Here is an 11,918-nt window from a genome sequence, read left to right on the forward strand (position 1 = left end):
CCTGAACTGGTACATTCACTTTAAGATATGCCCTTAGCCATTGGTGGCAGGTCTGTAGTATCCCAGTACCATACATTATATGCAGTTTGATATATAAACTACTGTCTGTATAATATACTGTAAAGTTTTTACTGATATCAGGTAATGGCAGATGGTAAACATGGGGTTAAAGCGAATGTACCAGTTTGGGTAGTGAAATTTTCTGTGTATATGCTCTGGGCTGAAGGCCGCATTTTGCTCTCCAACCACTAGATGTCCCTTTGTATTCTATGCACTACATGGCACAGCTGAAGGGAAGTGTAACAAGAATTACCTGTGGATGCAACGTTTCTAGTGGACTTTTCTTTGTATGCCACTGGTCTGTAAAGCTGACTAAGAGCCAATCCCTGAGCTGGGCACTTCACAGTTGTCCCGCCTCTATTCCTCAAACCTATCAGAGGTATGATTCACTGCCTCCTGATGTGTTTTCCCCAATATACATAGCCCCCTGAGTGGTATTTATTGTGAGGTAAAGCAGGTTTGGGGCAGATTAGCAGTATTATAACTAAGAGAAAGAGTACAAGTGAGTTTTCCCTACTGACAGACAATCCAGGGCCTGAGGCCAGGACCCATCTGTGGAGCCTATGCTGTTCCTGATAGTAATATTTCTAAAGAAGTTCCAGTACTGGCCGTCCTAGACTAGTAACACCTGTTAATACCTGTTACTAAAAATTTCATCCCCATTGGGGAACTATCTTCTTCTAAAGCCCTGATAACTGAGACAGGAGCCAAAAGACAGCAGTTAGGTAAGAGCAAGTAAAGCTGAAAACTCTGCTGCAACATGATAGGTTTTCTTAGGAGTCTCCCTGACGGCTAGCTTTACCCACTAGCTGGGGTCTTTGCTCCTGGTTTTATGTCACTTTGTGCCCACAGACAGCAATGGGCGGATCTTCATAATTGTGTACTTCTTCTAAGTCCCTACAATTGACAGCCATTAGAGTCTGGTTAAGTCCCCCATTCTTCAAGTAGCCGACTGTCATCTGAGTCAGTCAAGTCTAAGGGTCCTATTAGAGAAAGCGATTTTTCGTTTTCACTGATCAACTACAAACGATCGCTTTTGGAAAAGGCCTGAAATCATTCACCATAACACACAGAACGATACTCATTAGTTATGATTGTAATTGTGATTGTTACTAGGATCGCTTATTCCTTCTGGTCCAGCGAACAAACAAACAATGTGAACTTACACCCAAGGATTAATGAACAATTAACAATGATTTTATGGCCAGGTCAAAAGATGCCATCAACGACACATGAACGACTTCTCGTTAGTTGTTTTATCGTGCGACAGAGCCCTAAGTCAAGTCAAGTCGGAGAAGGTACGCTACCACCTGCCCTAGCTAACACCACCTGGCTGCCCTGGGTTACTGCATAGACGCCATCTATATCTCACCATGTATCCTCCTGGCATCACGTTGTTATCAGATAACACCGTATACTCTGTACACCTGTATACTCTCAGGTCTCTTGGCTTGTCTGCATCATGTCAGAGTGATTTACTCTTACAGAACGGCCCCGGGGGGTGAAGATACAGAGCAGATACCAGGAATAATAGAGATGGGTCTGCAGCTGGAACGACGGGCTTTCTCTCTTCTAGTACACGTAATACAGAGTTACCTGTTATATCTCCAGACGTCGAGTTCATTTCGATAATATGTTGGTCAACAATCTATACAGATGACATTACGGTTGTTGTGGTGAAAATTTAGTGATTCTTTACAATTAAGTTGTTTAAAAAAAAAAGTCAATTAGCAGGGGCGCAGGTAAAGGCTCATGGGCCCTGGGTATGAATCATACCCCAATCTGGGTATTAATCCATGCCTGCAGATCATGTACATCCTGGGGTCGATGGGATCTTCCGGTAAAACAATGTTATGTGTCATATTGTTAGATATTTCCGATATTGGTTGGAAGACCAGAACCAACTGATGTCCTCACTCTAGTGGAGTGTCACTTGTTTTGGTGTTGGGTGTGGAAGGTAAAGAAGAATCTACCTGGTTCTCAGAATGGCGGGGTCCATATGATGTCCCGGACCTCCCTGACTCTTCTGCCTCTCTGTACGGGGGCCAGGGGGTTAACGTAGCACACCTACAGTACGTAGTTTGTCCTATAGGGAAAGGAGGAGAAGATAATTTAAAGTGTCACTGTTGTTTTTTTTTTTTTAAGAAACTTTGTAATTGGGTTTTATTAGGCAAATATGCCATTATCTGCATTCAAAAAGACTTTCCCCAGCCCCCCCCCCCCCTCCTCTCTCTCATTCACTGCTCATTATTAGGAAATCTCGACTCTTTTACATCAGACGTGCCCTGTGTAATCTATGGAGAGGAGAGGGTGGTGGAGGGAGACTAGTCTGCAGCAGAGAGCAGAGAACAAAGGATTACACAGCGGGACCTGTGTGGAAGCCAGTATTCAGAGGTCAGAGAGGTCAGTGCTGACTTCGGTGGAGAACTCCCAGTGATGATGTAGCTGTAAATTAACTCTTTGTTGTCCTGTTTTGGTGCCTTATTTCCCTCCACCCCTCCCCTCTCCATAGAAAACTATGAAGTACATTTTTCGCCTAATAAACCCATAAAATCGCCTGTACTATTGATTTCTGCAAAAAATAAATAAATAAACGACAGTGACACTTTAAGGGTTGTCAGGTTCTGCATGGGTGGAGCCTGGACTGACAAACTAGAGACATTTCCTCAGTGTGTCTTGTAGGAAGAAAGATGGAGAACATCTTGTAACATTGCTGCAATCTCATGGGAGGGGAGATTACCATTGTGGAGGAGACACCAGGATTTAAAAGGAACAAAAAGTTTTTTTTTCCTTTTTTTTTTTTTTTTGCATAAATCTGGTTTATAAATCTGCTGCATTTACATAGCAAAAACCACCAAACTGCAGGTGATGTATATATTTTTTAAAAAACTAATTAAAAAAAAGTTTGTTGTGTCATGGAGACAAAAGTTTTTAACAATTGAGGTCTGGAGAGTCGGGAGAAGCACATGTTAGTGTATTTACCTCCCTCATCTCCATCCCGCTGATCCGAGTCTAAGGGCCCCATTACAAGGAGCGATACTCTGCTGAATCGGTGTGATTATTGCTCCATGTATTAGAGAGTGATCAGCTGATGGAACGATCATCGACTGATCACTGTAATTTAATCCTGCCTCAAAATCATTGGCTGCGGGGCGCTCATTGCTACATGTGATAGCGATGCATGGTGGATGACTGATGACTGTGTAAAAAAATAAATAAACTACACATACCTGTCCACGCTCCCAGTGTCCTTTTCACCCCTGCCCGATCCCTGCAGCCACGGCTGGTCTCTGAAGTGGCAGGCCGATCAGCCAATAACCATTGTCCCGCCTCAGCCAGTGATTGGCTGGGCAGCCTGTCCTTTCAGAGACTATTAGAGATTATCAAGCCATGTAATAGGCCCTGTTAGATCGGCTCTCGATTACATTAGTCATCAGGTCGTGTAATACAGCCTTAAGGGGCCACAGGACAGTTGGAGTTAGTGAAGCATAGTGAAGCATATTAGACACTAGTTACATTCACTTCAGTACAAACTGCAGTACCATACACATACTGAAACGAAGAGCAGCGCTGTTTCTAGAATAAAGCTGCCATGTTTTATTATCGATAACCCCTGGGAGAAGGCGGCCATGTTTTCTTATCCTGAATAACCCCTGGGAGAAGGCGGCCATGTTTTCTTATCCTGGATAACCCCTGGGAGAAGGCGGCCATGTTTTCTTATCCTGGATAACCCCTGGGAGAAGGCGGCCATGTTTTCTTATCCTGGATAACCCCTGGGAGAAGGCGGCCATGTTTTCCTATCCTAATAACTTTAGAGAAGTAGCAATGGTGACACCCATGAGAATAATTGGAGCAGGTAGGTTTCACATAAACATTAAAACATTCATTTGGCAGAAGACTGACAGACAATATAACCCTGACATGTATTATATAATAATATTATTATATCTATTATTATTATTATTATTATTATTATTATTATTATTATTATTATTAGATTGGGGAATGGTATAAACCTGATGTACATTATATAATGTTATTATTATTATTATTATTATTATTATTATTATAAGATTGGGGAATGATATAATCCTGATGTACATTATATAATATAATGTGTGAGCTCCTATAATCTTCAGCAGATTCCTAGGTAATAAGATTTCACAGACACCAGGAACGTCCTGACACCTCGGTGACTAAGGACCCTATTACACTGGATGATTATTGTACGAAAAACGTAATATCGTTCTATGCTCTATGGAGAGGGGAGGGGCTGAGAGGAGTGAGTGAGCACAGAGGAGTCCTGCACAGCACAACACCCTGCAATCTTCTCTCAGTAAGTCCATAGATAAGCACTGACCTTTCTGACCCCAGAATCCAGCGTTTTAGGTGCCCAGACAGTCTACACCTTCATGTCACCTCTTCCTGCTCCCTCATCTCCCTCGGCCCCTCCCCCCTTCATAGGCTTACAATGGAGAGAGCAGAGCCCGTCTTCACTGGCTTCTCTGTAATGAAGACGGATTTGCCTGATAATGCATAGATAAGAAGTCAGGGGGGGGAGGCTGGGAGATTGCTTATTGAGTACAGAAGGAGGCTTTTTTGGCTGATAAAACCTATTACAGAGTTTCTTAAAATCGCTTATACTACTGATTTCTGCAATAAAAAAAATATAACAATTTCGCTTTAAGCAATAATCGCTCCGTGTGTGTATATAGGTAACGATTGAAAATTTGTTCCATGTGTCATTGATTCCATCCATTGTTTACTGTTCGCTAATCGTTCGGTAAAGTTCCATGTATGTACACATCGTTCGTTCAGCACAATACAGGGGAGGGGAGCTCTGTGTGAGGATGGGTGAGAGGTCCTCCTATGTTATGTCCTGTCCACAGTATCCATAGGTTAGGAAAAAACGAAGAGATGGCAGAGGTCAGATCACTAGAGCCCCCCTGTGATCCCAAGTATGGAGACTCCAAATACCCCACTGGATGGAGCTGCTGGCTGTACACTTATTCTATATGAAGCAACTGGAGCCGAATTGGGCTATCTTTGGCTCTGTAGGGTATAAATAGAGCTGCAGCATGAACGTGTGGTCTACTATTCGGATTTCAGGGTCCCTGTTTTCGAGAACATGCCAGGCCCCAGCAATTGGACCTCCTTATGATGTCTTAGTTATGCCTTATGCTATGGGTACTGTGGATAAGGCATAACATGTCCAGATGGGAGTACCCCTTTAATGCCTATGTGGATAACATTGACTTATGTGCCTTGTTGCCTTCTGCTGATTATTGGCACCTTACCATTTTTTTTATGCCCCCCTTTTGGTAACAGTGTGCACTACATCTGATTATCTATGGTTGTATGGAGATGTAGAACAAGTAGGAATTGTTTGGGAAAGTGAAGAGCCAGAAGGCCCTTCCTGTAGGCACCAATGAATGCCGATTGGAGAGATCAGTGCTCATTTGTGCAGCCTCAAACAATCAATGCTCAAGATGCTCAAGCACTGGATTGTTTGGCACTTTGTTTGTGGCCCAATAATTTTATTACAGTCCAATCAGGGAAGATGTCCCCCTGTAAGTAACTGGAAGCAACTGCACTGTAATCACTTAACGATGAGCGAACCTCGAGCATGCTCAAGTCGATCCGAACCCGAACTTTCGGCATTTGATTAGCGGTGGCTGCTGAAGTTGGATAAAGCCCTAAGGCTATGTGGAAAACATGGATATAGTCATTGGCTGTATCCATGTTTTCCAGACAACCATAGAGCTTTATCCAAGCTCAGCAGCCGCCGCTAATCAAATGCCGAATGTTCGGGTTCGGATGGACTCGAACCCGAACCCGGTTCGCTCATCTCTTCTTATAACTATGTTGTCTTTGAGAGTAAGATTTTCTGCCGGTGGGAGGGGGGCACGGCCTCCATCTTTATAGACCTTTGCCTTGCTACATAAGACAAGTTTTACAAACATGGGAAAGTTGTAGGCGCAATTTATCATATATCCCTATCTCCCTAGGGCACCAAAATACCTTGATGCTCAGTAGAGATGAGTGAACGACAAGCATGGTAGATGAAGCCCTATGGCTGCCTTGAAAACATGGACTCCCTAGGGCAGTATCCAACTTCTGCAGCCACCGGTAATAAAATGCTGCACACTCATGCTTGAGGTTCGCTCATGTCTAATGCTCAGATGTCGGCAGGTGACAGCTCCCCATCCGCCAGGTCTGGATCCCATTGGCTTCCACAGCTTAGCGTGAAGTATAGAAATAAACACAGCTCCTAGAACTGCCCTATAACAATGACTCGTGTCTCACCTCTGTCACCTGGACAATTACATATATGATACTTTAACCATATATTCACTTATAATAGAGACACTATAATCACCTCTCATCATATATAGGATAGGTCATGGGTTGTGGATGAGAAGTCGTAAAACCCTCCTGTGACTTCCAGCTCAGGAATACACCGCACGTACTTCAGTCTTTATGACATTTAGGACTCTGTAATAACCTTATAATTTACAGTATGGAGACGAGTCTGTCCTGTGCCACGCACACCATAATGGCAGCCACGAGCCGTCATCACCCCAATGAGTAGGACGGAAGAATTCATGGGATGTCACTCGTGTGGCTCCATAGTCATTATTCTGAGGGATTTCATGAAAGAGCATTGAGTACTAAAAAACATGATATTCAGGGGATATTGAGGCTGATTCATCATCCGGGAGACCAGGAGAGGACAAGAGGACTGGCCCTGTAGCATCACAATGTGTTAGCGCCTGCCATAGACTGAGATGGGTATGATAGACCATAGACTTGTATAGCTCTCTAAGCCATTACATTTTGAGCCTTGTTAAAGCATTCCTCTGAGCCTTTACTGATGTTACTGAGCCCGAGAGAGTCCTCTCAATGGTGCACAGCTATTACCATTCTCCCATTTAGGGGGTTGAGACAGAGCTGAGCTGGAGAACACACATCGGGTTTCTTTTACCTTGTCATAGCACAGCACATACTCCTCTCTGCTATGCCCTGACATAGTGGTGGTGACTGAACAGGATGCCTCTGCTAGGGGGTGGTTTACAGTGCACTACTATAGATGGTGTGTGGGGGGAGAAGGGGTTTCTGATGCACTGGTTTTGCAAGGTGCTTTGTGAGCAAAAAGGAAAGAAACAGCAGCGCAGTAATTAATGGGTTATTAAAGCAGCACTATTCTGCCCAGAGAACCTGCTGATATGCCCCAGAAGCTGCCGCATCGCTGTTAATCTTTCTTGCTTTCGATGCCGCGTTGTGCTGATGTTGCCTAATTGTCCATATGCTAATGTGGGGCTTAGGAGCAATCGGGGCGGCGGCCGTCGGCTTGGAAAAAGAACAAAAAAGAGGAGAAAAAGTATGTTAGATACTGACTGGCACATCAACAACATCAAATATAATATAACATGAATACTTTATTGAAAATACAGCGTACAGCATATATGGATACAAAGTTCAATAGTAAACCCTAGCCCCTAAAAACAATTAAAACACCCTAAGGCCATGTTCACACAACGTATATTTTTGTAAAAGTACGGCCGTTGTTACCGATTGCCGGCCATGATTAATACGAAAATATACGTTAAGACAGTAGATGGTCAGCACTCAAAACACAAGGTCCCTTGAATCAAAGTGCGGTTTTGGCTGTATGCCACTCTGAGAGCGCGCGAGAATAGTCCCTGGACCCAAGGGCATCCAACAGAAGACAAACACATAGATTTTCTCCAGCTCTCTAAAATTTTAACTTTTATTTGACAATGTTTAAAAGGCCGACGCGTTTCGGGCTCACTCGCCCTAATCATGGCTCTGTGTCATCAAGTCCTAAAACGGCTCATAAATAAAGAGGTCGTAACCCAAAATGTGAAGGGGGACTATCATTATCCATGCCCCACATTGGTGAAAAGTATGGACAAAGTGGCGTGAGTAGCCTTTTAAACATTGTCAAATAAAAGTTAAAATTTTAGAGAGCTGGAGAAAATCTATGTGTTTGTCTGAAAATATACGTTACCTGGCCTCTATGGAATCCCAGCCGGAGCGTATACACATCTCTCGCGGCGCTGTAGAAAACTGACATGTCAGTTTTCTGCGGCCGCTATTCATTGAATAGCGGCCGCAGAAGACCCTGTCAGTGCACACAATGGAGCTTGCGGCTACATAGTGTGCAGTGGGGAGTTCTGACGCAGGCGCGCACGGATGTGCCCGCATCAGAACTCTACGGCCTCTTTTCGCCCACCCACTGGACTTCTTCAGGGGTGCTTATCGCTTGGAGCACCTTCTACTGTCCCACCCACTATGCATATTCATATATGCATAGTGAGACCTCTAATTATGGCGCATGTGCAGGTGAGATGTCTCGTTGGAGATGGGCTTCTTCCCGCGCATGCACAATTCTGTTTAGCCTCCTGACTGCCTGGGTGAGAAGAATCCTGCGGCAGCAAGCTTTTCAGCATCCTCCAAGATGAGCACTCATAGTTACAGTGCAGGAGGCGGGGGAGGGCGCTGATGCCGATCCTGCAGGGGGCAGTATGGATGGGTAAGTAGATTACTTACCCATCCAGATTGCGCCCCCTGTCATTTGGCGCCCTAGGCCATCGCTTACCCCTACCTACCCTTTGTCCCGGCCCTAAATTGCAAGTACACAATCCATGGTTGTTCCCTTTTCCCTCTCCTCTTCTCCTACATAAAGCAAACACTAAGCTCCCTCCCTACCTTTCACTTCCTTGTAATCTGTCTCACTGTGACAGTTACTAGAGACGTTTTGAACCTAACAACTAGCAGTGAACAGCAGATTGCAGGGAAGTAAGACACCTTGTGACCAAGCCTTTTTCCTGGTGTATGGAATCACTTTTGGTGACTAAAGTGATTTACAGATATGTTATACATCGCACCTCCTATAAAGTGGAGGCAAGTTGTTTACAATCACAGTCGCCATTTAAAGTTGTGCAGATCATTATAGTTGTCCACTTACTTCAATGGACTTTTCTGGTGCTAAAAATGTTTCCAATGTGATCAGGTTGGCTAAAAATTAAGGAAATTACAGATACTCATCCACCGATGCCATTTCAATGGTGACGGTTCTTACTGATCAGTGCTTCCTGGTCACTTGCACTTTCTTGCAAAAACCGCGCCACCCGTGCCCTCAGGTTGTGTGTGGTATTACAATTAAGCCTCATTCACTTTACAATGGAACTGAGTAAAACCACATCGAAACTGAATACAAGAGTGGCGCTGTTTGTGGAAGAAAGCAGACATGTCTTTGTAAGCCTGGATAACCCCTTTAAGAAAGGGCTAGTCACTTGCTGTCTGATATATGCCAGCACAGATGCCACTGCAATCACATCATCAATGTTATTCACTTATATTGTTATAGCTGATCGGGATTTGTGTATGTTATATATCTAATATATTAGGTGTCTATTTATCTGACAAGACTTAAAGGTGTGGTGCATACTGCAGAGGATATACTGTTTAATAGAGGCCACAGGGTTACAGATTAGCAATATTAGGCAACATATAAATGATGAAAGGTAAGAGGTTAAAATAAATATACAATATGTAAAAATAGATGATAAAATATAAACTATAATTATGGAAAGAGAATAATAACAAAAATATCAGGATGAGAAATGTAACACTTGTGGTTTGGTTTAAAAAAGGAAATGTAAATTTAAAGATTAAAAAAAAAAAAAAACAGCACAAAAAAGTAAAAACAGTTAAACTAAAAGCAATAGACAACTGGCAATACTGGTTATAACTGTGCAGATGGACGTTATTTGATACTTGACTTTGAATACCCAAATAACGGCGTTGATTAACATACTTAGCCGGCTTTTATTACAATGACGGCCGCTGGTATATTATTCAAGTTTAGGTTCAAAACGGCCACTTTTCAACTTCTTGAACTTTAAAGTATTTTGTTTGTTTGTTTTTTTTGGAGAAATCAATAGTCCAGGCGAGTTTAAGAAACTTTGTAATTGGGTTTATTAGGCAAATATGCCATTATCTGCATTCAAAAAGACTTTCCCCAGGTCCCCACCTCCCCCCCTCTCATTCACTGCTCAATATCAGGAAATCATCAGGAAACATCAGTCGGGCCCTGTCTGTTCTATGGAGAGGGGAGGGGGAAGGAGGGAGATTAGTCACCAGCAGAGAGCAGAGCACAAAGGATTACACAGCAGGGAGCTGTATGAAAGCCAGTATTCAGAGGTCAGTGCTGACTTCAGAGGCGATAGCCTGGTGATGTAGCTGTAAATTAACTCTTTGTTGTCCTGTTTTGGTGCCTCATCTCCCTCCACCCTCCCCTCTCCATGGAAAACCATAAAGGCAGGGGGGAGAGCTTCAAACTGCCTTTTCATTATAAAAATGCATTTTTTTGGCTTATAAACCCAATCACAAAGTTTCTTAAAATCCCCTGTACTATTGATTTCTGCAAAAAAAATTTAAACGACAGGTACACTTTAAGTTCCATTCAATCTTGTGTATATTACGGTGAAAGGATGGTTAAAAAAAAACAAAAAAAACTATTGTGTGAACAGCTTAAAATAACGTCCGTTGTTTGCTAAATAACAGCCGCCGAAAAATGTCTTCAGCATTAATTTGACAGCTGCTACGCACAGCGGCTGTTTTTCTATGAATTGTGTGAACTAACAGCTGTTGTTTCCATAGACGTCAGTGGAAGTCATCGAAGACTAAAAACAAAACCCATCATTTTGAGTCTCAAATAACGACCATTATTTTAATAATTAAAAAAAGGACAGTGTGTGAACATGGCCATTTACTGTAAACCGTTTACTGTGACCATAGAGAGTTTATTAGATTTTTGTAAAAAAAAAAAAAATCTGAAAAATTAAATAATAATAATAAATAATAATGTTCTGGTGATTCAGGGACATGTAATATAATGATTCATAGGAGACAATGAGATACAGAGACAGTGAGCAACACATGAACCAAAATGATGCATAACACAAGGAATGACACCTCCTTCCCCATAATGTGTATAGCAGTCTAATAAAAATATATTAAACCAAATGGACTCAAAAACAGAAAGAAAAAACACAGGAAATAAAAATAACTCAAAATATCTACCCACTATATTTAAAAAAAAAAAAAAAAAAAAAAAAAAAAATTATATATATATATATATATATATATATATATATATATATATATATATATATAATAATAATAATAATAATAATAAAGATAGCATAAAAACATAGAAGATTGTCAGCAGAAAAAGCCCACCTGGTCCATCTAGTCTGCCCTTTTAGTATTTTATGTTAGGATAGTTAAAAGAAAATAAACTGAACAGCTGAAAAAAACATTTTCAACAATGCTAAAATATCAGAATAAAAGCTAAAATACTGAAGAAGAAAAATAACTCAAATATTTACTATTCATTTTTAAAGATTTTTATTTTTTTTTTTAAATAATAAAATTAAATTAGACTAACGGAAATACTAAAATAATAATAGTAATAGAAAACTTTAAAATAAACAAAAAACATGTAAAACAATGATGAGTGTAGCAGCATAAACGACAAATATTTAAAAGAATAAAGAGGAAATAAATAATTTGTGATAAAACTTTATTAAATAAATATAAAACCAAAATTTGCCAAAAAAAAAAAAATTGATTGACTGTAAGGAAGAGTGATGGGGGGGGGAGATGATGAGACATGGAGGCAGACATGGTAGAAAGAGGACTAGGAGGGGGAGAAAGTAGCATCGGTGCGAGGAGTGAATCACAGGAATCTCCACCCTATAACTGCTGGGTAACTTGTTTTGGGATGGAATATAAGCAGAGCCATAAACAGTCGCACCCATGGGTGT

The sequence above is a fragment of the Dendropsophus ebraccatus genome, chromosome 10, assembly GCF_027789765.1.
Source record: "Dendropsophus ebraccatus isolate aDenEbr1 chromosome 10, aDenEbr1.pat, whole genome shotgun sequence".
NCBI lineage: Eukaryota > Metazoa > Chordata > Amphibia > Anura > Hylidae > Dendropsophus > Dendropsophus ebraccatus.